A 24,973-nucleotide genomic window follows, 5' to 3' on the forward strand; every position below is an offset into this window, starting at 1 on the left:
GATGAGAAGGGTAAATTATGAGGGATTTAATGATGATGAACTGCATGTATGCCTGCATGGAAAGATGACACTGATAACACTCATATGAACCTTCTCATTTAAAAAAAAAACAGGTAGAATGAGCTTTTATAGACAAGGTACAGCAGAGAGTTGAATTTGAAGATATAATATATTATAAAAATGGAGTCAATGGGTGAAATGTACTGGGAATAAGAGAAAGGAGAGGTAGAATAGGCTAAGATATTTCATATAAAAGATATTTCATGTAGCTTTTGCAATGGTATGGAAGGGGGAAGGCAAGGGGGAATGAAGGAGCCTTCATTCTCATCAGAAATGGCTCAGAGAGGAAACAGCATACACACTCAATAGGGTATAGATATCTAGAAGAAAAGAGAGATAAGGGGGATGGGGAGGGGAGGGGAGGGGGATGTGGTTGATAGAAGTGGGGTAGAACATAAGAGAGGATAATCAGATATAATACATTTTCTTTTTTGCTTTTTGCAAGGTGCTGAGATTGTATAGTCTGTTCAGGACCAGGGGTTGCTGGGTCTCTGGGGTGGGATATGGGGTCTCTTGATTCCCTTGATCTCAGGGCTGGTGCTCTATTTGCTGCACCACTCAGCTGCCCCACGGAACATTTTTGAAGAGGGCCAGAGTGAAAAAAGAGAAAAATATAAAAGATGGCAGTGGAGAGGAATGGATGGTGGGAATTACAATCAGCAACAACAACTGTGGAAAAATGTGGAAGTAACTTCTATGATGGACTTATGATAAAGGATGCGATCCACCTGAGACAGTACTGATTGTATCAGAACACAGACTGAAACACATTTTTCCTTTCTTTTACTTTATTTCTCATGAGGTTTTATATTTTTGTGGGGAAGGGGTATTATATTTACTCTTAAATAAGAATATTTTAGTAATATGTAAATAAATTAAAGAAAAATGAAAAAAAACTAAAAAAAAGAAACTGAGGCACAGAGAAGTTTCTAGGGTAAGATGTGAACCCAGGTGCGCCTGACTCCAAGACTAGTACCCTGTCTACTATACCTCATTTTTGTCATACCCCTGTATACAGGAGTTCTAGACTAGAAACATCATCAGAAAATCATCTCTAGCTATCACCTTGTCTCCAGCATGTTCTTCCATACCTGAGAGAATGTCTCCTTTTCTTTAAGATCTTCAGGAGGGGTGCCATAAATTCATTCCATATTTCATACCTTTAACCATTAGAAATTCTTCCTCAGGTCTCACCTCATTCCTTAATGAAATTTCAGTGGTCCCCTTTTATCTAATCCTCTAGAGAAATGTTTCTCTTCCAAATATTCACCAGAAGACATACATTCCCACATTCCCAGGCATGTGCATGCAAATATGCTTTCACACACAAACTATCCTCTCTAGATGCAGTAGTCTTTTCTTAGTCCTCAATCTTCTTTAACTCTTCATAGCATTTGCCACTATTGGCTAACCTTTCTTATGGATACTGTCTCCTGTCTTTGTTGAATATTTCTTTCTTTGTTCTTTTACTTGTCTCATCCATCCTTAGACTCCTTTGCTAGATTATCATCCATATCCCACATCCTAGTTATAGTTGTACACCAAAGCTTTGCCTTGGGCCCTCTTCTCACTTAATACCCTCTTTCTTTTGGTGACCTAGTTTCCATGGGTTCAGTGATCATTATATACAAATATCATCCATATAATTATACATATGTAAACATGTATATTTCTGTTTTTACTGCCTTCATCTCTCTAGAGCTGCAGTCTTGCATTAGCAGCTACCTGTTGGACATTGCCAACTGGATATCTTTTGGACATCCTGAACTCAACATATTAAAAATGAGACTCATTATCTTTACTCCCAAACCTACCCATCTTCCTACTTAACTTCCTATTTTGTATTGAAGGTTCCAGTTTCCTTCCAGTTGCCAGAGTTCACAACTTTAAGGTCATTTTGCCTCTTCTCTATTCTTTGTCCATGCCCTCTTCCCCAGTTATCCAATGAGATGTAATGTTCTGTCAATTCTTTTTCTATATCTCTCATGATTCATCTTTTTCTTTCTACCTCCCCAGGTCTGATCATCTCTCAACTAGATTACTGAAATAGCTTCCTAATAGGTGAATGTCTGGATTCAATCTCTTCCCTTTTGTTCTACCCACAAATGTTCTTAAAGTATAAGTCTGAACATGTCATTCTCCTTCCCCAAAAGTTTGAGAATCCCACTATTACTTATAGGATCAAATTTAAACTAATTTGTCTAGCATTTAAGAAGCCTCACAACTTGGTTTCAGCTTATCTTTCTTCTTTCCTATATTTTATATGTTTGTCTTGTGTGTGTTTCACCTGATAGAAGGCCCTTGGGGGCAAAGACTGTTTCATTTTTGTCTTCCTATCACCTACACCTCACATAGGATAGATGATTACTAAATGTTTCTTGATTGATTACACAGAGGCTTAAACAATAAGGCCCTAAGACATCTCCTAAATATAAAATTCCTGCCCAGAGCCATGAAATAAGAAGGAAAATTGTCATTCCCATTCCTTTCTCCAAGAGGCTAGGAGGGCAGAGCTTGGTGCCTGGTCAGGGTCCTTTCTGCTTTCCAGGTAGATTCCTTTGCTTCCTGGATTACAAGTTTCTCCTCCATCCAATTTTAAATGAATAAAAAGGTACCCAGGACATTAATCTTCATATCCTATCCCTTCTTCTTTATCCTATTTTCCTTCTTTTTTTCCTGTCTCATTCCTATTATTCCTAAATCAGGGGTTTTAACTTAGGACTGACCCATGGACAGATTTTAGGGAATCCATTAATGTGTACAGGGAAGAAATCATCTTAATTTTAATATAATTATTTTTTTAATCTGATGATTTTTATTTTATGCATTTAAAAACATGAAAGTGTTGATTCACTAGATTGCCAGAAGGGTCAGTGAAACAGAAAATGATTAAGCACCCTGTTCTAAATGGTTACTTAGTTACCAAATCACCTTTCCCTCCCTCTTCCATAATCTGTCTTTTGGGGCCCCACATCTTTAAGATCTCAGCAGACTTGAACATGAAACCAGATCTTATTTCTCATCTCTCTCTTATTTTCCTAGATAAAAGGAACATAATGAAGAAAGTACCCTATCAAAATCTTTTCTGAGATAAATAAAGTCCTAATATGCAAACTAGGGAAGGATAAAACATAAAAGAAGAACCATAGACCCATATCATTAATGAATGAATATCAATTTAAAATTTTTAAATTTTTGAGTCACATGACAACAAGATCTTCTCTGATTCTTACAGCCTCTCAAATTTCCCAAACTAGAAATTCTACACCAGAGATAAAGCAATTTCAGCTGTCTGTACAGTCTAGCTAGGACATCAAGAACCCAAAGAAGTTAAAAACTCCACGGACTTCAGTTCACTCAGAGTATACTCTGAGTAAATGCTCCTAGCTGCAAGGGGACCTGACCCACAGACTAGTAACAAAATGTAACTCCATGCCTTAACCCTTTCCCTGCTCTCCTTTTAGTGCTTTATAGCTTGGGATTCCAACTCCAAATTGCAAAAATTTGGTGAGTTTATAATAACCAGTACTATAGCAGTATCTGCGCTTTAAGAGTTGTTCAGAGAACAACAGAAGGAATGGGGAAGGACATGTGTCTGTACTTGTAACGGAGTTCAATCCTACACCCTCACTGTTACCTCTTTTCAGTGCTGCAGACATTCAAATTCTAAATGGCAGAAATTTGTCTAGGCAGAGATAGAAGTAATAAGGCTGTCCTCTGTAGCACTGGGACAGAGAACTGAGGAACGGAGGGAACAAAACAACACATTATGTGGAGTTATATGGTTCAGCATCCATTTGAAGACAGTCTATCTCCCCAAAAGTCACTCAGATCTGAGATTTAGGTTGGTGAACTGAATTGTCCAATGTGGACAAGGCTAATATGATTTGAGATCCACTCCCCCAAGAAAAACCACTGATAGAAGGGAAGGAGTCAGAGAGTGATCAAAAGAGAAAATAATAACAAGAGCAACAAAGACTGGAATTACCAAAGACTAAAGGAAGAAAACTCAATCCTAGAACATAAGTAAATAAACCACAGGGAAAAACATTAATAGCAGAAGGGAAAATGTCCTCTAAATCCAGAAAATGAGTTCAGGCATAGCAAAGTATATGGTTAGTTGGTTTTTGTCTTTCTTTATCAAAGACCAAAATGACATCACTATGTTAAAGACAAACTACAATGTGTCAAACCATGGCTAATCAGACCAATATGAGTTCAGAATGCTCTATCACAAGTTAAGTACGAATAGTCCATATGAACACCTGGGTGTGGGTGCTCTAAACTTAGGCATCTCACAAGTCCCTTGAGCTATTGTCAATTCTGCCTTATTTGTAGAGCACAATACCCTCTCTAATAATGAGGGCACACTATTCTGGATGGTCCTGTGCCAGTGTCTCCCATGCAGCACAATTAATTCCAAAGTTCTTGAGACTTTGAGAGTATCCTTGTATCTCTTCTTCTGACTTCCCTGTGAGCACTTGCCCTGTGTGAGTCTCCATAAAATAGTCTTTTTGGCAAGCATTTGAACAATGTGGACAGTTATTAATGTTTGAATACTTAGCATTTTATCTGGAGAAACATTAATGTTTATCCCTCATTCTCAAAGAGGACCATGACATCAGGGAGGTGATATCATGACAAGCATATGAATTGGATTTGAATGAAAGAGGTGCTGTGCTTAGTCACCAGCTTCATTTTCTCCTCCAGAGCCATCTGGATCCAATGGACAGATTGAATCAGGACAACTGAAGATAGCCCAGGATATGAGGCAATCAGGGCTAAGTGACTTGCCCAAGGTCACACAGCTCATAAGTGTTGAGTATCTGAAGCTGGATTCAAACTCCCATCCTACTGACTCCAAGGCCAGTGCTGTATCCACTGCACCAGAAAGAATCTCAATGTCTAGTATCTTATCCTACCAGGTGATCTTTAGAATCTTCCTGAAACAATTTAAATGGAGGTAATTCAGTTTCCTGGCATAGTGCAGTCAACTGTCCAAGTTTCATAGGCATACAACAATAAGGTCAGCACAACAGCTCTGTAGACCTTCAGTTTAATATCTCTTCTCTCCCACACTTTCTTTCAGAGCCTCCTAAATACTGAGCTACCACTAGAACTGCATATGTCAACCCCATTATCAATGTGTACCTCCCTGGAAAGTATACCACCAAAGTAAGTGAATTTATTCACATTTTCCAAACTTCTCCATTTGCTGTAATCATTGGTTCCACATATGAATGGTGTAGTACTGGCTGATGGAGAACATGTATTTTATTGGTGTTAATTGTTAGACCAAAGTTAGCACAAGCAGCAGAGAATCAATCCAGACTTTATTATATCTCAGCTTCAGAAGCTGCATTGAGTGTACAATCTTCTGCAGACAGAAGATCATGCACCAACACTCCCTCCACTTTGGCTTGTAGCCTTTTCAAGTTGAAGAATTTATTAGCAGTATAGTAACTGACCTTGATGCCATGTTCATCCTCGGTGAAGGCATTTGATAACATGGCTGAAAACATCATGCTAAAAAGCAGAGGAGCAAGGACCACTATCCAGAACCCAGGCAAGCATGATTAATGAAATAGATGGACAAAACCGATGAAGTTCTTCAGGCAACCAAATTTTGACATAATTTTCCATAAGCCCTCACAAATGACAATATCAAAAGCCTTTGATCTACAAACATTATATACAAACCTATGTTCATCTCCAACATTTTTTCCTGGAGTTGTTGAGCAACAAACACTATATCAACTGTTCTTGACCCTTTCTGATCACACTGGCTCTCAGATAGGTGACCATCTTCCAGGTGAAGGATGCATCCCAAGAATCTTGCCAGCAATGTCTAAGAGAGAAACACCCCTGTGATTGTCACAGGACAATTTATTTCCTTTTCCTTTATTGAGCTGGACAATGGCATCCTTGAATTCCTGGGGGATAACTTCCTCATTCTATATAACCTGAAAAATTTCAGTTAGCTTTTGAATGAGCCCATTGCTCATTACCATTGCTCCCCCACCCCATCTTTGTAAATCTCAGTTGGAATAGAATCAGCACAGGTGCTTTGCCACTTGAAAGGAACCTTAATGGCATTCAAAACCTCTTCTTTAGTTGGTAACTTCAGTTAGTAGTCGATTGACTTTGAGGTAAGTGGTTGATGGCTTCTGCATTGATTGATGACGATCTGTTAAGAACACTAAGGAATTGTTCAGTCCATCTCTCTAGGATCATGTACCTATAACTAATGAATGTGGTTTCATAAGCCGAGTAGTTAAGTGCTTTGTATTGTTACTACCAGCATAAAACTGAATTTCATCTTCCTTCTTACTGAGTCAAGCAAGAATCCTGCAACTCTCTAAGTTTCATTTGTACTTAAGTGAATGACTATCCTGCTGGTAAACCTTGTGGAGTTCTCATTTTTCATTTAGCAGCTTCTGTATTTTCCCATCATTTTCATCAAACCAATCTTGATATCAGTGTCTTCTTACTCAGATGAGTAAATACCAAATCTTTGAAATTTGTCTGCTCTTTTTCTGCTCCATTGTTGCCAATTGTGTGCTGGCTCAACTTTCCTTCTAAGTTATCAACAAACTAATCTTTTGACAGCAATTCTTTTAGTAGTCATTTTGCTTTGGGGCCCACTGCTTCACTTGAATGTGACTATATATAGTTTGGAAAGGATGAGTTTTTGATCAGTCTAGCACTTTGAACCAAACATTGCCTTGTAGGAAGTTTACATTTTCATCAAATCAGGATGAATCCTGATTATGGTTAATACTAAATCATGGTTTATCTGGATAACAAACAAATAGGCATTTCTAATATATTTACACACATATATATGCACATATGTGTATACATACACACATATAAACATATACATGCATATTATAGATATATCCTCTGAAATGACTGTTTCTTGCCTATATATTTTAACAGAATATTTGAATTAAGCATATGCATACATATATACAAATGTAATTTGTACAAAATATTTTTGGCCTTTTAAAGAATAAGATATCTGTTTTAACAAAGCATAGTCCTGCTTTTATCTTAGTTTTCAGATGGAGAAGCATCATGATGCTAGAGCAGGAGCTCTGGTTTGGAATTCAGAGACCCTGGGTTGAAATCCTAACTCAGACATAACCCTGAGTTGATCACAAGGCCTCTTTGAATTTTAATTTCCTTTGCTGTTGAATAGAGAAATTGGAATAAATTACTTCTCTGGTCCCTTCTAGCTGTGAATATATAATGCTGGACTAGGAACAGGATGATAGAGCAGATCATATATTGAGCCTGTGATATGAAATGTCTATGTTCAAATCACACCTTGGTCACTTTCTAGCTGGATTACCTTAAGTAAGGGTATTTATACTCATGTAAATAAAAGTTGTCTTTTAAATAAATATTTTATACATATAAAGTGTTTATAAAGGTAGACAACCTAGTACTGACCTTGGAATAGGAGGATGGGAGTTCAAATCCAGCCTCTGACACTTACTAGCTGTGTGACCTTGGGCAAGTCACTTAATTCTTATTGCCCCACACTCCAGGGCCATCTCCTGGTTTATCGCTGGACACTGGACCCAGGTGGCTCTGGAGGAGAAAATGAGGCTAGTGACTTAGCACAGCTCCCCTCACTCAAATCTTGTGGATTTTGAGATTGCTATACCACAACAGGCTGTTCCTGAGAGGTTTAGAGATAAAATGAGGACTGTGAGAATAGAATTTATGGTTGGCACAGCAGAAATAATTAGAAGAATAAAAAATTTTGAAACTGCTTTATCAAGTATCATCAAAAAAAAAAAACAACATATGAGAGGACAACTTATTGAGAGTGCAGCTACACAAAGTAAAATATAATATGGAAGGAGAGTAGCACAAAGCAAATGCATTAAAAGAAAACATGTTCCCCACCACCAAAATATATTTATCTTGAAGACAGGCTTTATAAAGACAACTTGAGAGTTATATAGGTCACAGACAGCTAGGTGTCAGTGGAAAGAGCACCAGCCTTTGAGTCAGGAGGACCTGAGTTCAAATTAGGTCTCAGACACTTAATAATTATCTAGCTGTGTGACCATGGGCAAGTCACCTAATCCCATTGCCATGCAAAGACAAAAAAAAAAAAAAAAAAAAGAGTTATGTCACCCAGAAGACCATGACAAATAAAAGAATTTGAATATCAAACTAGAGAAAATAATACAAGAATGTCTCCCAGAACTTCTGAATCCATAGAACATTTCCAGAAAACAATCCAAGATTGCAAACGTTGACAATTCCATGAAGAAACAAATTTTGCAAATAACCTTCAAATACAAAGGAAAAGAAATTTAAGTAACACAAGACTATTCTCTACCAACAGGAAATATGGAGGGAATGAAATAATGTGTTCTGAGGAACAATGGAAATGAACTGCTCTCAAATCTGAGCTTAACATAAGTGAAAAAAATGGATGTGTAATAATTTAAAAATCATTTGAAACATTCTTAGAAAACTAAATCTGAAGAGATAATTTACTTCAAAATCTGATGCTCTTTAATTCTATATTTCTGATCAAAATTGGTTTATCAGCCTCTGATTAGGGTTTGTAAGTCTGCCTCTGCCCTCCACAAATTCTGCATCTCTCCAGTTATAATTGAAGGCAAGCCCTGTCTGTTTCCCCTCTATTTGCATCTGCTAGGTTGGCTTTCATAATTATGTAAATAATTAGAGTGAAGATCCTCCTGAGAAGGCAGGAAATTACTCTGGTTATCTTGATAAGAGACTGAATAAATTCTTATACTTATGACATTTTGAAAAAGGAGAAATTCCAATGTTTTATATGTCTATATCATATCTAATAACAACATAAAAAACAACTGTCAAATCAGAAGAGGAGACAGTAGTCCTGTTCGTAATTGGATCTTTGTCCTAATATAGAATAGACCTTATGAATGGGTTAGAGAATCATAAAGTAATCAATGACACCTTTATACATAAATGTGTAACCTGATTGATTGGCAGTCAAAATTTTATGATCCTGTGTTTTCTATAAATATAGTTTGTTATGCTGTTGGTTGGTATGTGTAATAATACCATCTACCCATGGGTTCCAGGTTAGATACTAGAAAATAAAACTTCATTTATAAAACTAGCTTTTGCTATTTCATTTTTAGCCTAAGAAAATTATGGTTAACACTTCTGAAACACTTCTGATAACAAAAATGCAGAAGTGAACAAATGTAACAGTCAACAGTAAAAGCAGAAACAACAGAGTAATCTAGCAGGAAAAACCATTAAAAAGACTTTGTTCTAAATTGTACACCAGGAAACAAAGGTGAAGTGGAAGTGATGGTGGAAAGACAGACCTCCTGGGGCATAATGGACCGAACTTTTGACATGTATAGACTTAAATAAATAATGAATCAATGGGACTAAATAACAAAATGAGGGGATGCATAGAAGGGAGAAGGGAAGAAGCAGGTTGGGGGTGGGTGGATAATATGCTTTGGTCAAGCCAGGGGCTAACAATGAGGGGAATATGTCTCCTTTAGTGTGTAAGAAAGAGGATGGTCTGTAGGGGAGTGGGCGCAGAGGTATGGGGAAGGATTGAAAAGGAAGGAGGGAGGGAAGCCTTATTTTGGTGGTAGTAAGAGAGATTTTTTTATGAAAGGAGAAGACCTTATGCTGGGTGTTATCTATAGGGATTAGGTTCTTGGAGGGGGTGAAGAGAGGAGAATTAGAACTCCTGGGAGAAACTGATGCCTGGGGGAGTGGGAAGGCATGTACTCAGAGATTTTGAATCAAAAGAATAAGGACCAGAGGGAGGGCAAAACTCAATGGTGGACTGCATAATTAAGGATGTAAGGAAGGCTTTTACCATGAAGCAGTGTTACCTGAGAGGAGTAAAATGCAAAGGAAAAGAGTAAGAGGGAAGTAGGCTCTATGAGGCAGTGACAGAGCTGCTTAAAGGTAAGAATCCAGAATGCGTATCTCAGAAATTTTGATTCCATGAGGAATCATGAGAGACTAGAGAAGAACCAGATTAGTACAGGGGCCATGAATCAGAGAATGAATGCCTAGAGTACACAGAAAGGGAGAGTGGATTATGAAAAGAGTGAGAGAAATTCTCTCTGGAAAGGACTGAAGAAAATAAAAATTTAAAAACTAATGAACGGGACAAGTTGAAAGTGAAAAAAAGGGAAATTTTGTTTGATTAACTGAGAAGAAAAAGAGAAGGGAAGAATTAAATAAGCAGACAACAGCAGGAAAGAAAAAGGAACAAATAAAAAAATCTCCAAAGGGAAAGAGAAAACAAATGGGTAGGGGAAGTCAGGGATGAAGGGAAGAGAACCAGAGGGAAGAGAACCAGTAGGAAAAGGACCACCTTATAAAAGATTAAGAAAAAGTAACTAAAAAGATATAGTACTGTGTTTATAGTAGAAGAAGGGGAAAAGTCATAATTTGGAAAAAACCCCTTCCCAATATTAGACACAAATGGACAAAAATAAACCTGACCCTTTAAACTTTAATTGTGAATAGATCGAACAATCCAATAAAATGGAAAAAAAAACTGACAGATTGGATAAGAAAATAAAACCCCATAATCTTTTGCTTACAAGAACAGATTTAAAAAAAGGAAAAGGCTTACACTGAATAAAACTGAGAAGTAGAAAAAAATGAATATGTATCAAGTGAAAATAACAAATCAGGAGTTATAATCATATAGTCTGACAAAGCAAAAATAAGCATTCAAAAAATAAAAAGGATAAACATAAAACTATATTATGCTGAAAGGAACCATAGACAACAAACAAGTACCAGTGGTAAAGTTATATGCTCCAAGTGCTTTTAAGAATCCAAATTCATAAATGTAAGGAATGAAGGGCATTGTTGGTCTTCACAGGATGTGGAAGGGGGCCCCTTTGAAATCCATTACAAAGGGAGGAATGGCCCCAGTCAATCACAAAACTGGGAGAGTTCTCCTAATCCCATTCCAAAAATGAGAAACTAGATTAGAAGAAACTAGTCCTTAACTGATCAAGAGTAATTTAGTCTTGACCCTCTCCTTTGCATATGCCCAAAGAGATCTATCTGTTCTTGCTCATTAGTATAATGAGCAGGGTGGGGAAATATATAGGAACCATGTATCAATTAGATTTGTGACCCCAGCCTATGGTTAGCATGAAGGGGCAGGAACAGTCTTTCAAAGTGCATAAAAGAGCTTGTGCATTGGGATTTCCCCACTCGTCTCCCACCATGAGAGAGGTGTGCCATTTTGTTAAGATATTAATAAAAACCATTTTAATCACTCTGAACTAAGTATTCTCAAGCCATTTATAACAATTAAGAAAAAATTAACTGACCTACAAGAATAAATAAACAATAAAAGAATAGTCATAGATTACAGTATTCCTCTCTTAATTTTGGATAAGTCCAGCCTATAAAAGAAGGTAGAAATATAGAACTGAACAATTGCTGGAAAAATTTAACACATCTGGAATTTTCTAAATGAAACTAAAAGAATACATGTATGTATATCTCAGACCTCCATGGAACTTTTCCAAAAAGTGACCATTTTTAGGGCATGGGTATTGCAAACAAATGTAAAAAGGCTGCAATAGTAAATGCATCCTCTACAGATCATCTTGTAATAAAATGAGTCATTGGGTCTACAAACAAAAAATACAGACCCAAAGGAAATTTAACAAAATCCTAAAGAGTGAGTGGATCAAAGGACAAATAATAGAAATAATAAATAATATTTTGAAAGAAAATTATAATGATGAAACAACATACCAAAATTTCTAGGATGCAGCTAAAGCAGTCCTCAGGGGAAAAATCATATCCCTATAAACACACATTAACAAAAATAGAAAAATATAGAATTAATAAACTGAATATTTATAAAAACTAGAAAGCACAAAAAACCTCAAATAACTCTAATAAAGCACAAAAGAAATATAAAATTAGAGGGAAATAGATATGCTAGAAACCATCAATTTATGTAAATGATAAATAAAAACCTAAAATTACTTCTTTTAAAAGATTAACAAAATTGCTAATCTGATAGCTTTAATCTGATTTAAAAGAGGGAAGAAAATAAAATCAATAAAATAGTAAATGAGTTATGTGAAATCACAAAATCAAAATAAATAGAGTAATCAGAATCTATTATGCAAGTTATATTCTAAATAAAGTTTTTAAAAATTTATTTTTGAATTTTAGTTTTCCCTCTAATCTTGTTTTCTTCTCCCCACCCCCCCACAGAAGGCAATCTGTTAGTCTCTACATTGTGCAAATTGTATTTTTTCTTTTCAGTTTTTGCAAGGCAATGGGGTTAAGTGGCTTGCCCAAGGCCACATAGCTAGGTAATTATTAAGTGTCTGAGGCCGGATTTGAACCCAGGTACTCCTGACTCCAGGGCTGGTGCTTTATCCACTATGCCACCTAGCCGCCCCTATAGCTACTCTTTTTGCAGTTTTTTTGGTTTCTGCTTCAATCATCAAAAAGAATGACTGGTAGACAAAGCTGTGTCTTTAAAGAAAAGAAATATGGAGAGATTCCCCAGCTTGGTGACATATCAGTAAGCTCAGAGAGAGACTCTATAGATAACTCCCCAAACATAAAACCCCCTTCCTGTCCTTGTCAGGAAGACTTCCATGTATCGTCCTTCAAGTAGTCTGCCCTGATAGGATCATAAGAAAAACAAGATATCATCCAATTATTCTGAAATCACATTCCAAAATATCTGGTTCTTTTGTTCTATTCCCTTTCTCCAGTTCTCTAGGGAAGTTTCCCTGCTTTGAAAGTGTCAAAAGCCCAAAAAAGTACTACCCCAATGTCTCTCATGAGGGCACTCAGTGGAACAGAATCTAGTTTCAAAGGAATCTAAGATAGGTAACCATTGAAAAGTTCTCCTCCAAGTGGTTATCTAGGCTTAGTTTTGCCAATTTTAATATCATGCCATCAATTCCTGTGTTGAATTGTATTATTGTTTTTCCTATAGAAGTCTATTAAAAATGTTAATGACATTTTTGTTAAGTGTCCATTTTTTATGTCAAAGTTTCTTCAAACAAACAAAATATTTATTGGATACCAGCTGTGTGTCAGACACCGTGTTAGACTTTGGGGATACAGGAAAATGAAATAATCCCTATTCAGAAAAAGCTTATAATAAGATACATCTACTTAATGGATTCATTTCAACTGATTTATAACTTATTTAATTTCAAAATGTGACTCTCATAATTCCTCTGCTCACATACCTTTCTTCTCACAGCATTCTTAACTCCATCTTTTTCTAACCCACAACATTCAATTCTTATTTTATGTGTAGTTTTAGCCTACTTTATAATTTTGCACATAAATCTGTCCTTTTATATGCTTTTCCCCAATTCCTTCTCTTTCTTTTGACTCCCTGCTTCACTACAAGTTCCTTACCTATTTCCAAAATAATTATGTCTCCAATTTAAAAAACAACTCTGGGTTTCCAGTTTTTTCCACAATGGGGTTTGATAATTACTAGTGTGATTCAGGCTCAGACAAAGAAGCAAATTTCAACCTTTTCTTTATCCCTTCCCCTCTCTCTGCAGATACTATCCCCAATTGTCGAGGCTCCTCTTTTAGTTCAATTGAGCCCGGTGACTCTGGCAGGGCAAGGAATGGAATCTTTTCTATGAACTCTGTTTTCTTGGTGTTCTGGAATGCTAGGTGCAATAGAACCAAAGCTGAGATGATTTACAAATGATAGAGTAGGGAAATCACTAGTTTCTGGATTCCAAATCCAGTTGTTTAGTTGTTTTCAGTCATATCTAACTCTTCATGGCCCCAAATGGGGTTTTCTTGGCAAAGATATTGGAATGGTTGGTTATTTTCTTCATTTTATAGATGAGGAAACTGCAGCAAACAAGTTTAGGTGACTTGCCCAGGGTGGCACAGCTTGTGTTTCAGGCCAGATCTGAACTCAGGAAGGTGAGTATTTCTGCTTTCAAGCCCAGTGCTCTATCCACCATGTCACCTAGCTGCTCCTATTCTTCTTATGCACCACCCTTTATTCCTGATTCCTTCCCATCTTCCTAAGGCCCATCTCTGATATACTCAATATATCATCATACTAAATTTTATGTGGGTAAATTAGTAAGAATAGTCTGGGTGTCATGGATTGAAAATAAAAGCTAATTGCAATGGGGTTGGATATTGTAGGCCATTGGATCCTTAATGCATATATTCTTAGCAATCTGTCAAAAATCCTAAGTGCCCTTCTATGTAAAACCCTGTTCTCAGTATTGTAGGGGTGATTATCTATGCTCTGAAAGTTCTAAGTTAATCAGCAAAGCTAGTCAACATAAATGAAAAAAACCCCTGCTTATTTTAATGAATATTTTCTATCCTGGGGATAGAGGAAATACAGAAAAGTATTTCAGTAAGACCTCTTCTCAAGTAGTTGATGATTAAAGATAAAATTGATGTGGAAGAGGCTTGCTTGGTATAATAAATAGAACACAGGAACTGACATAACTAAATCACTGTGATAGCGTGTAACTTGTCAAATTCTTTTGGCTTTTTTGTGTCCCCTTGTTAAGATTCATCTTTCCCAGAAACCTGGGAGATACAATGGCTTCAGACCTTTAGTAGCCTCCTTTCCTGCAATTCTTGGTTGGCTGTCATGGTAACTTTGGTTGCTTAAGCATGCCTGGCTGTTACACCAGCAAGATACTTGACCTTTCAGCTCCAGGCATTTCTGTCCCCTTTGCCTGGAAAGCTTTCCCTCTGTGCTTTGACTACTAACCTCCCAGGCTTCAAATCCCAACTAAAATCTCATTTTCTACAGGAAATCTTCCCTAACCCCTCTTAATTCTGATGCTTTCATCATTTATTTACTATTTATTCTGTATATAACATATTTATTTGCATTTTGACTCACATTAAAATGTCGGGTCCTTGAGGATAGGGACTGTTTTTTACTTCTCTATGCTTAGCATAGTGTCCCATTCTGCTTAATGAAGCCCAGAGGGCCCTCTCTTTTCTTGCTAGTGCATTCCTTGAGGGCAGAGACTGTCCTTTACTTGTCTCCCCAACATTAAGTATAGTGCTTGGAACACAGCAGATGTTTAATAAATATATAGTGATTGACTGATTGGGGGGGGGGGACCACCTATCCTGATGCATTTTCCTAAGGATCAGAGGGTGGGATTTGGGTAAAGAATTCAGGTGTGGGAGGGATTTGATGCATAGTCTCTGAATTAACAGATCTAAACTAGTTAAAGGAACATAGATTTCCTATTTGATAGAAACAGTAGTAAAATGCTCTGTAAATCCTAGGAGACAATAAGAGCAGGAATCAACTAAGAAACATTCCTAGGTATTAGGAATGAATTCGAAGACAAAAAAAACAATGAAAGTTATTACCCTGAAGGAGCTTACTTATATTGGGGGAAAAACATATATTTGAAAGTGTGTGTGTATATATACACACACACACTCTTTCAAATATGCAAATGAATCTGTGAGCTCATTGATTTGGATGTTGCTGCCAGCAGTAACACACATCCATGCCTGCATATCCTGTGTTATTTTTGTCTATATGCTTCCATAAATTCACTCCAAGGGGTTCCTTGCTTCATTCTCTCACAATGAGGATACTAATAGAAAACTTGTACTATCAGTTTTCACTCTCATGTGATCAGTCCATTTTTATTACAATTAATATTTTCTCCACTTTGGTCATATGTTGCAGCTTTGTCATCATGTGCCTCCTTGTTGCTACTTGTGGGATATTCATTTTCAGTTCTTTGGAAACTGTTGTTATATATCTGTAGCAAACAGCTTTGGAAGAATAACATTAAATGTGGGGGGGTATTTGTTTTGGGAGAAGCTTGGGTCAGCAGAAATGTGCAATTTCCTAAGGGTAATCCAGAGGTCCTTCTCTGCATTTCTTGGTCTAAATCTATTTGGATTTTTCTATTTATATAGTCTGTCTCAAAAATGCATGCTGATTTAGAAAGCTCTATAAGTTCTACATTCAGTTGCAGGTCATAATCTAGGCAATAGTCTTTAAAAAAATCTACTTGGTCTTTCCTGTATGGACTGATAATGAACTTCTTCCAGGAGGCTCTACAAAACTTTAAGGCTTAATGCAACCAATAAAATGGTATTTGAAAATAGGAGCAAATCACCAACCATAGGGAGTTCTCTCCAACTTGGATTCTGTGCTGGATTTCTTTCATCAAAGTAGCAAACTTATAACAATAAATACAGTGGGATCTTGGATTCTCTATTTTTTTTTTTAGGTTTTTGCAAGGCAAATGGGGTTAAGTGGCTTGCCCAAGGCCACACAGCTAGGTAATTATTAAGTGTCTGAGGTCAGATTTGAACTCAGGTACTCCTGACTCCAAGGCTGATGCTCTATCCACTGCGCCACCTAGCCACCCCCTGTTCTCTATTCTTTTCAGTCAGTTTGTCAGATCAATGGTAGAATATCATTTATGAAAGCCATGTTGTTTCCTATTAACACCCTGGTTGAAAGTGTCTTCAAGTAGGCATATAGGTAAAAGGTTTGCTGATATTCTATGAACTCAGTATATAAACATATACATAAAGTCTGAGGCTTTTGGTGTTTCCCTCCTTCAGATGTTATGAATCTTCAATGACTTCATAATTCAATTGCCTCTGGCACCTCTATTTCCTCTTGAACTTATACCTTCTTATGTCTCCCTCCATTGTGGTCTTTGGAGTTCTCATTCCATAAATCTCTTCATTTTCATCATTTCCTGTCACGTTCCTTACATCTTCTGACATTAATAGAATCATAGGTTTCTTTGAATGACAATGTATCTCTGGTCATCCTCTATACCACTGACTGTAGCTTCTCTCATACCCTCTGAAACATTGGTCGGTCCTGGGAATTGGAACATTTTTGCAGTCCTCTACCATTTCTGTCATTATTCAGCAACCTCTCCAAATTTAGGGCAGCTAAGTGGCATGAAAGATATAGCACTGGGCTTGGAAACAAGAAGACTCATCTTCATATGTTCAAATCAGTCCTTACATACTTACTGTGTGATTCTGTGTGATTAAGTCACTTCACTTTGTCTGCACCAGTTTCCCTATCTGTAAAATGTGCTGGAGAAGGAAATGGCAAATCATTCAAATATCTTTGTCACTAAAACTAAAAAAATGGGGTCACAAAGAGTCAATATAACTGAAATGATTAACTACCACCACCAACAATATCCAAATTTATCACCAAATTCATATTCTCAGAGAAGTTAACTTTTTGGCTTCTCTCCTCAAGAAATTCTGCTTTGGTCTCACAATTTTCCTTTCCATTCCAGCTCCTGCCCTGAAATGAAAGGACTTTAACATATGTATTGATGTTCCCTCAAACACTAACCTATCAATTCCCAAATTTCCTTAACTGTCATAACCTGCTTCAACTCAGTCACACAATTATATTTTAACATCTACAGATTTTCCATGTCCACAGTCAAAAATTTTGAAATTCCACTCCTCCTAAACCTATTCTTTGCCCTCTACCAGGATCTCCAATTCTTCTACCTCTGTCCTCTCCCATGTTATAGCTCTGCTCTGGCATAACTTCTCCCTCTCCAGTCTCAAATATTTGGTTAATCAGTTTAACTCTAAATTTTCTTTACTCTTGAATCCCTTGCTCCTCTATTCTGAGCAAATTACAATTCTGGCTTAATTCATTCCCCAATTTCACTCTTTCTACTCAAGTATTACTGAGTACAACTCCTTAGTTACTCTATATATTTACTTTAAATATATATAAAAGTTAACCTTTTATATCTGGTACCTCCTATGGGCCATGATTCTTTTCCATGAGATTTAACAATGTCTTATATTTTAGCATAAATATTTTAATAGTGTTGCCTTTGGCCAAATTCTTATGCCATTTGTCAAATAAGTCATATGTTTGCTAACTAAAGATTCTTTTTGTTTCCATGTTATAGCAAACGAGCTATTATAAATAAAACTTCTGCATAAAACTATACTATTTTATTAGTTATCTCTTAATTTGTCATTTTAACATTACTTTCAAAATAGTTCAGAATTGAAGTTTTCATTTATATGCCATATTTTTTCCTTATCATTCTTTCTAATTTAACTACTTCTGATCTTTGCTTTAATAAGTCAGTGGTCTAACATAGTTGATTCAGGGATGCCTCCCATATCAATCATGGGTTTTTTCCTAGCCATTAAAATATAACCAATTGTATTTTTGTGATGTTATTCAATGTTCATGTCCAGTATCTAACAATTCTCTTGAAAAAATATTCATAATGCAAAGGTATGAGATTTCTTTGTCTATAAATGATTGGTTTCTCTAATTCCTTGTTTCTTACCCCTGGATTCCAATGTATTTCTCACCATCATCAATCATTCCCAACTATCCAAATACATACTGATTTTTAACTTGGAGGTTCTTCTTGAGTTTTTGGTAGAGTTTCTCCTCCCACTTCCCCTTATCCTTTGCAAACAACATTGATGCATAATTGGCATTTATTTTTAAGTGGTATTCTGCAAATATTTTATGAGCATTCTAGACAAAATGACCAAATATCCCAAGAACGTAGTTGCTGCATTTGGGCAACACAATCAACTCTGCCTTTACCTCAAGAATAACTATTTAGATATAATGCCCTTCTTCCCTCTGAACTTGTTTATAGTGAGACTGTCAAGACATTTCAGTCTTCAGACATAATTCAGCTTCTCTCTCAGTATAAAAATATATACAATACCTAGTTTATTGCTCAGTCTTGTCCAATTCTTCATGACCCCATTTGGGGTTTTCTTAGCAAAGATACTGGAGACTTGCCATTTCTTTCTCCAGCTCATTTTACAAGATGAGAAAACTGAGACAAAAAGGGCTAGGCCCAGGGTCACACAATAATTTTCTGAGGTCAAATCTGAACTCATGAAAATATGTCCTGATATCAGGTCTGGTACTAAATTCCCTTTACCACCTAGCTAGCTGCCTATACTTTCTCTCTCTCTAGAGATAGTATATAATGGGACAGCTAACACAGTGTAACACAGTGAAGGGGTACTGACCTTGGAGTCCAGGAGGACCTGAGTTCAAATCAGGCCTTAGGCACTTACTGTATGCCCTCCTACCTGTGTGTTTTGGACAAGTTGCTTAACCCTGATTGTCTAGCATCCAGGGCCACCTTCAGTTGTCCTGATTCAAATCTGGCCACTCGACTCAAATGGGCTTGGAGGAGAAAGTGAGGCTGGTGACTTAGCACAGCACCCCCTCACTCAAATCCTATTCACTTGCTTGTCATGGCATCACCTCCCCGATGTCATAGTCTTCTTCAAAGAATGAAGAACAAACATTATCACAGGGCAAATACAAGATAGCTCATGCTGATGGAAGAGAGGAACAAGCAGCTGGAATGGATAAGGAAAGGGGCTCATGAAGGAGAAAGCACTTGAGGTAAGCTTTGAAAAGATTGAAAAGATTGAAGAATTCTAAGAGGCAGGGAAAGAAGAGGAACATATTCTAAGTCTGTGAAAAATTATGAATACTTCTGGTTTTGGTTGGGGGGGAGGGGGTAAGATAGTGGATTTTGTTTTGGTCATGTTGAATTTGAGCTGTTTATACGACATCAAGTTAGATAGGTTCAATAGGCAGTTGGTGATTTATGACTAGAACTCAGCATTAGGACCAGGGCTGGATATATAGACCTGGAAATCATTTGCAGAGTAGTAATTGAACCTGCACAGTGGGAGGGAATAGATGAGAGCATTTTCCATGGAACTGATCCTTTTGTGTTGGAAGTGCTCTATTCCATCCTTACTAAAAAAAGCATGGCAGTTAGTGAGTTTACTAAAAAAAGAGGTTTAGGGAAAAAAGACCCAGGGACAGAGCCTTGTGGAAACATCACTAACAACATTCATCTCTCTATATACCATCATGCATTAATAAATTAAATAGGATTCTTAACTGAAGGTATAAATATGACCTCATAATTATCACTGAGATGGGTATGCATTTTAAAGTTGTACTAAGAAAATGATATGTTCTGAAAATGTGGTCTGATCATGTCATTTCCCTGCTCAAGCTCCAGAAGCTCCCTTTTGCCTCTAGTTCATTTTGTTTGGTATTTCTAACTGTGAAGGCTTATTTCAATTCTCCCTCTTCAAGAGGAAAATCTTACATGGCTCAATTTGCACCCCAGACTACACTTTCAAACTTCAGTAATAAAACAGGTAGGATCCTATGGCCTGATGTTCTAAAAAAAGGAAATCTGTTCTAGATGGATAACTATTAAAACAATTCTAGTAACATGTTATGATTTCACTTCAGTGAGGACGAAAAAGGATGGTGTCTAAAGAGACCCATGTGATTACAATGAAATTCATATCTTAGAAGTATATGTACAAGACCAGAAGACAGGTAACTGAGCGTAAATACAAAAAGTAGCAAATTCCTGGAAGAATCCTGAAAGACAAAATAAAGTCCACTATGAAAGGACTAAATCTTTTAGGATTAAGGAAAATCAAGAAAAAGACAGACCCCCTACTTGGAATAAATGCACACAAGATAGAACTATCTCCTCTCATATCTATTTCTGTCAAGAAAAAATATCTTTAGATTTGCAAAGCTAGGACAAATAACTGAAACCCAAGATAATTAGCACCAGGGAGAAGATATTGGAGTTACATGTGAATATGGAAAGCCTCCCCCCCCCCATTCAGTCCTCTCCTTTTTCAGCTTCCCTTTTATGTCTTCCCTCTTAGAATGTAGGTTTCTTGAGCAGAGATTGTCTTTTTATTTTTGGTTTGTTTGTATTTGTATATAAGGAAGCCAGAAAGACTGACTGGCACATAGTAAGACTTTATGAATGCTTGCTTCCTGTATTTAGCGTTTATCTCGTTTCAGTCCATTTGCAAGGCCCTCATGGTATGTTCAATGGTTATTTCTCTTATCACCATGATAAACAATGCTGCAAAATGTTACCAAAACCCTTTCTGGGAACTATTTGCCCTATTCCTCTCTCCTTGTAATAGTTTTCATATACTTAGAAAAAACTTGTAATTCAGCCTGTCTACTATCTTCATTTTGTGCTATTTAAATATGAAATGGTGCTGAAGAAAGCCTATTTGAATCATACTTTTCTGTGTACCAAGTGGATGTTCTCTTCCATTGTTTGCATAAGGATAAAGCTTTTTTTTATCGGACCTGTACTCTAAAATTGTGAGATTAGGATACTACCTAATTTTAATTCATGTTTATTTATTATTTGAGATTTTATCCATTTCTTTGCTGGAACCTAGGGGTATCATAGCTACAGTACATCTCTAGTCTATCGATTAAAAAAAAAGGGAAACGAAGATCATAGAAGAAAAGTGAATTGTTCCTGCGATGGCTTAAGACAGGCCCGTAAAACAGTGGCTTTTAAGTTAAGAAACTTACATGTAATGGGGGGGGGGGGGGAATACATGATCAAAAAAACAAGTTGGGAAATTCCTGCTCTGGAAGGAGCCAGTTTTAATTTTACCCCGCATTTCCTCGACATCAGCCCTGGCCAGCTACAAGCCAGAGTCAGCCAAGGGGCGGTGGGCGCCGCTGAGCAGGGTAGACCACAGGCGAGAGACCTCGGAGGCCGTCTGGTCCGGCTGCCTCATTTTAGAGATATTGGGGAAGTGAGGTCCAGCTTCGGAGACCGCTCGGGCCCAGGGCAGGGGGCGATTCTCATTCTACTTCAAGCGGCGGCTCCTTCCGTCTGGGGATGATCTTCAGCGAACGCAGGCGCAGTCGTTCAGCACGCCCCCCACTCCGGGCTCTGGGTACTACCGCCGCCGCCACCGCCGCCACCGCCGCCACCGCCGCTGCCCAGCCGCCGCCGCCAAGGAATGCTTCCGGTGCGGCGGAAGTGGTTCCGGTTCGCAGCGGTTCTCGAGTTCTGTGTTCGGCTCCCGACCGGAAACCCCCTCGCGTGGCGCCCGGTTCCGGTTCGGTGAGTGGCGGCGGGAAGCGGGAGGGGGGGAGCCAAGGGAAGTCCGGGGCCCAGAGACCGAATCGGGCTTGGTCGGGACAGAGCCGGCCCAGGTGGGGCTGGCCGGAGGAGGCGGTAGCTCGGCGCCCAGCTCGGGACGCCTCTCCGACCCCCGCCCCGACCCCAGGCAGCCGTTAATCCTGAAGGCCGGGGGGCGTGAGGGGGAGCGCGGCCCGCGCTCAGCGGCTGGGGCCGTCCTCCCGACGCGCACCGCCCGGGGCGGGCGGGCAGGGGGCGTGGGCTCCGCTCCGACCGGGCGCGGGGCGGGGGGGAGCCTCCTCGGAATCCCACCCGGAGGCCGCCCTGGAGCCTGCCCGTGACCCGCCCGGCCCTCGATCCCTGCCAGGGGCCGCCCGCTCGCCCCCCGCGAGCAGTCGCCCCCTCCTCGGCTCCTTTCATTCTCCCCTCCGCTTTGTTTGCTCACCTGGTTCATTCCTCCTGGAATTTCTAGAGGAGCTGTCACACTCACTCCCTTCAAGACCCCCAATGTGCAGCGTGCCGGAGAGATGCCCAGTTTGCTCTGCCCTGAGCAGGAGGATGCCTAGTTATCAGTGACTGGCAGGATATTCGGTATCTTTCTTTGCAATAACTTACACCCCTTTTATCACTTCCAAGCAAGCCTTATTGGAGACTCTTAGCTTCATATTTGGTACCATTTATAAAGATATATCTGCTCCGATAGTCATTTTAAAAATTAGGTACAGAGCCTGGAATTCTGGCCTTTCTCATCTTCTTGGCCTCCTTGACTTCTCTTCAGAATCCAGCTAAAATCTTGCATTCCACAAGAAGACTTCAACTGATCCTCCTTATTCGGGTCTTCCCTGCCTTTTTCATAAGAATATAGTTATTTGTATGTTGTTTCCCTCTAAGACTGAGCTTCTTGAGAAGGACTTTTGTCTTTATTGTGTGCTTAACGCAATGCTTGGCTCATGGTGGCTTTAATGTAAGGCTGTGAACTAGTTAGTTGGTTGTGTAGGAACATGATCACAAGTTGAATGGATTCTAGAGTTTTTCAGTTCTTCAATATTTGTATTAAATACATAAGAACCCTGAAATATACATTACATTGAATGACAAATTGTATTTAGAGTGAAACTTGAAGCCTGCCCTAGGCTTACCCCCCCCCCCCCACTGTTGTTCTTCTCTGGGGTGGGGAGAAATGATGATAAATTCTACTCTGAAATCTTGAAGCCACCCCTTTCGTTGCCTTCAACTGATGGCAAAACAGGTCTTGCTCATCACGAATTTGATGAAAGCCAAATCTAGTGGGTGGGAATGGAAATTAAAACAGGTTCTGCTGCTTCTTATTTTAGGTGATAGAACTATTGGGTATTGCTTTAAAGTCTTCAACTTTTTATTTTTATTTATTTATTTAGGTTTTTGCAAGGCAAATGGGGTTAAGTGGCTTGCCCAAGGCCACACATCTAGGTAATTATTAAATGTCTGAGACCGGATTTGAACCCAGGTACTCCTGACTCCAAGGCCAGTGCTTTATCCACTACACCACCTAGCCACCCAGTCTTCAACTTTTTAATGCCCTTCTCTTTCCTCTCTCCTGGCCTTTACTTGGAAGTAGCAATAATGTCTCTTTTTACATATCTTTTTCTTATGCTGTAGGAAACTAGAGATAGTGACAAGATCTTCAAAACTGCTTTCCTCCTTTCATCACCATAATCCCTAACATTGGAAAGGTAAAGTGCCATGTGATCATATCATTCTTCTGTGCAAGAGGCTTCATTGACTATCCTTTGCCTCCATAATAATGTGAAAATATTTTAGTTTGGCATTTAAGCCTTTTACAATCCTGCTACAGCTGATCTCTTGAAAGTTATTTCATATTTTCACTTATTCATTCACCTTACCTTTTACACCAGGCTGGTCTATTTGTTATTACCTAAACTTGGTCTTCCAACCCCTATTCCTTTGTCTTGACTTTGTCCTACCTGAAGTACCCTCTTTCTGCCTTCTTAGAATCCTTAGCCTCCTTCAGAGTAGCACTTAAGTCCACTTTTTATATGAAGCTTTATGGATTTCATTACTCATTAGAACTCTCACCTTCTTCATATACGATCTTCTTGAGTGCTATTTTTTGTTTATAAATTTCTAACTTACAATAGCTACTGCTGTGCCTTTTATGGTGGGAACATTCAGCCTGGACATTTACTTGCCCAGTCATTTCAGAACTTGTCCTTTAATTAGGTTTTTTTTTTTCTCATATTCTTTGACTCTTACAAACCCCTCACCTGGGAAGTTAATTTCCCAGGGACAGTTTTATTCCTGGTTTAGTTTATAGCTAATATCTGAGTCTCCCTAAACTGAAGAGTAAAAAGATAATCATTTAGGATACCTATCCCTAGAGCAAGGCTAAATATTGAACCACAGAAATACTGTAAAGCAATTTATAAAGTATTCAGTGACATAACTATGGGTTATGTTTGTTGGGATGCTGATGGTTAATCCTTATTAAAACATGAGGAAGTTTGAAATACTGCTAATTAGCTATTTTGCATTTCACTTTGATTGAGTCCAGTCCACTTCTGGTAAAACAGGTTAGGCTCAGCCCCACTTCTAGTGGTGGTGATTTTTTCAAAAAGCACTAGTTACTCCTCTCCTGATACCAAGCTGATCCTTCTACAACCACAACCAATCTTTCAGGATATCCTGTTTGAAATGTCCAATAGGCAGTTTGTGGTTTGGTTTGAAGTTCAGGGGAGGGTCTGGGAGTAGATATATAGATCATGAGTCATAAATATAAAGATGATTATTAAACCCATGAAAACTGTTGAGGTCTCATCAACAGAAAGCACAGAGTACTGTGACAGAGCCTTGGGGAATATATGTAGTTAAAATATATGATATTGATAAATCCACAAAGGAGACTGCTAAGGCATAGTTAAACA

At 38.3% G+C, this 24,973-nt stretch overlaps 2 protein-coding genes across 5 annotated transcripts in view; one reads left to right on the plus strand and one right to left on the minus strand.

Annotated features, from left to right (window-relative positions):
• The window catches only part of PFKM (phosphofructokinase, muscle), a 51,335-nt gene extending 28,736 nt beyond the window's left edge, over nt 1–22,599 (minus strand). Inside the window, exon 1 of the mRNA XM_074225652.1 lies at nt 22,498–22,599. The gene's annotated coding sequence lies outside the window, so the exon portion shown is untranslated. The remainder of the gene's footprint in view (nt 1–22,497) is intronic.
• Nucleotides 22,000–24,973, plus strand: part of SENP1 (SUMO specific peptidase 1) — a 76,774-nt gene continuing 73,800 nt past the window's right edge. Inside the window, exon 1 of one of the 4 annotated variants that reach the window (XM_074225653.1) lies at nt 22,000–22,034. The gene's annotated coding sequence lies outside the window, so the exon portion shown is untranslated. The other 3 variants (XM_074225656.1, XM_074225654.1, XM_074225655.1) reach the window with 3 other exon arrangements.

Source organism: Macrotis lagotis, chromosome 2 (assembly GCF_037893015.1).
Source record: "Macrotis lagotis isolate mMagLag1 chromosome 2, bilby.v1.9.chrom.fasta, whole genome shotgun sequence".
Taxonomy (NCBI): Eukaryota; Metazoa; Chordata; class Mammalia; order Peramelemorphia; family Peramelidae; genus Macrotis; species Macrotis lagotis.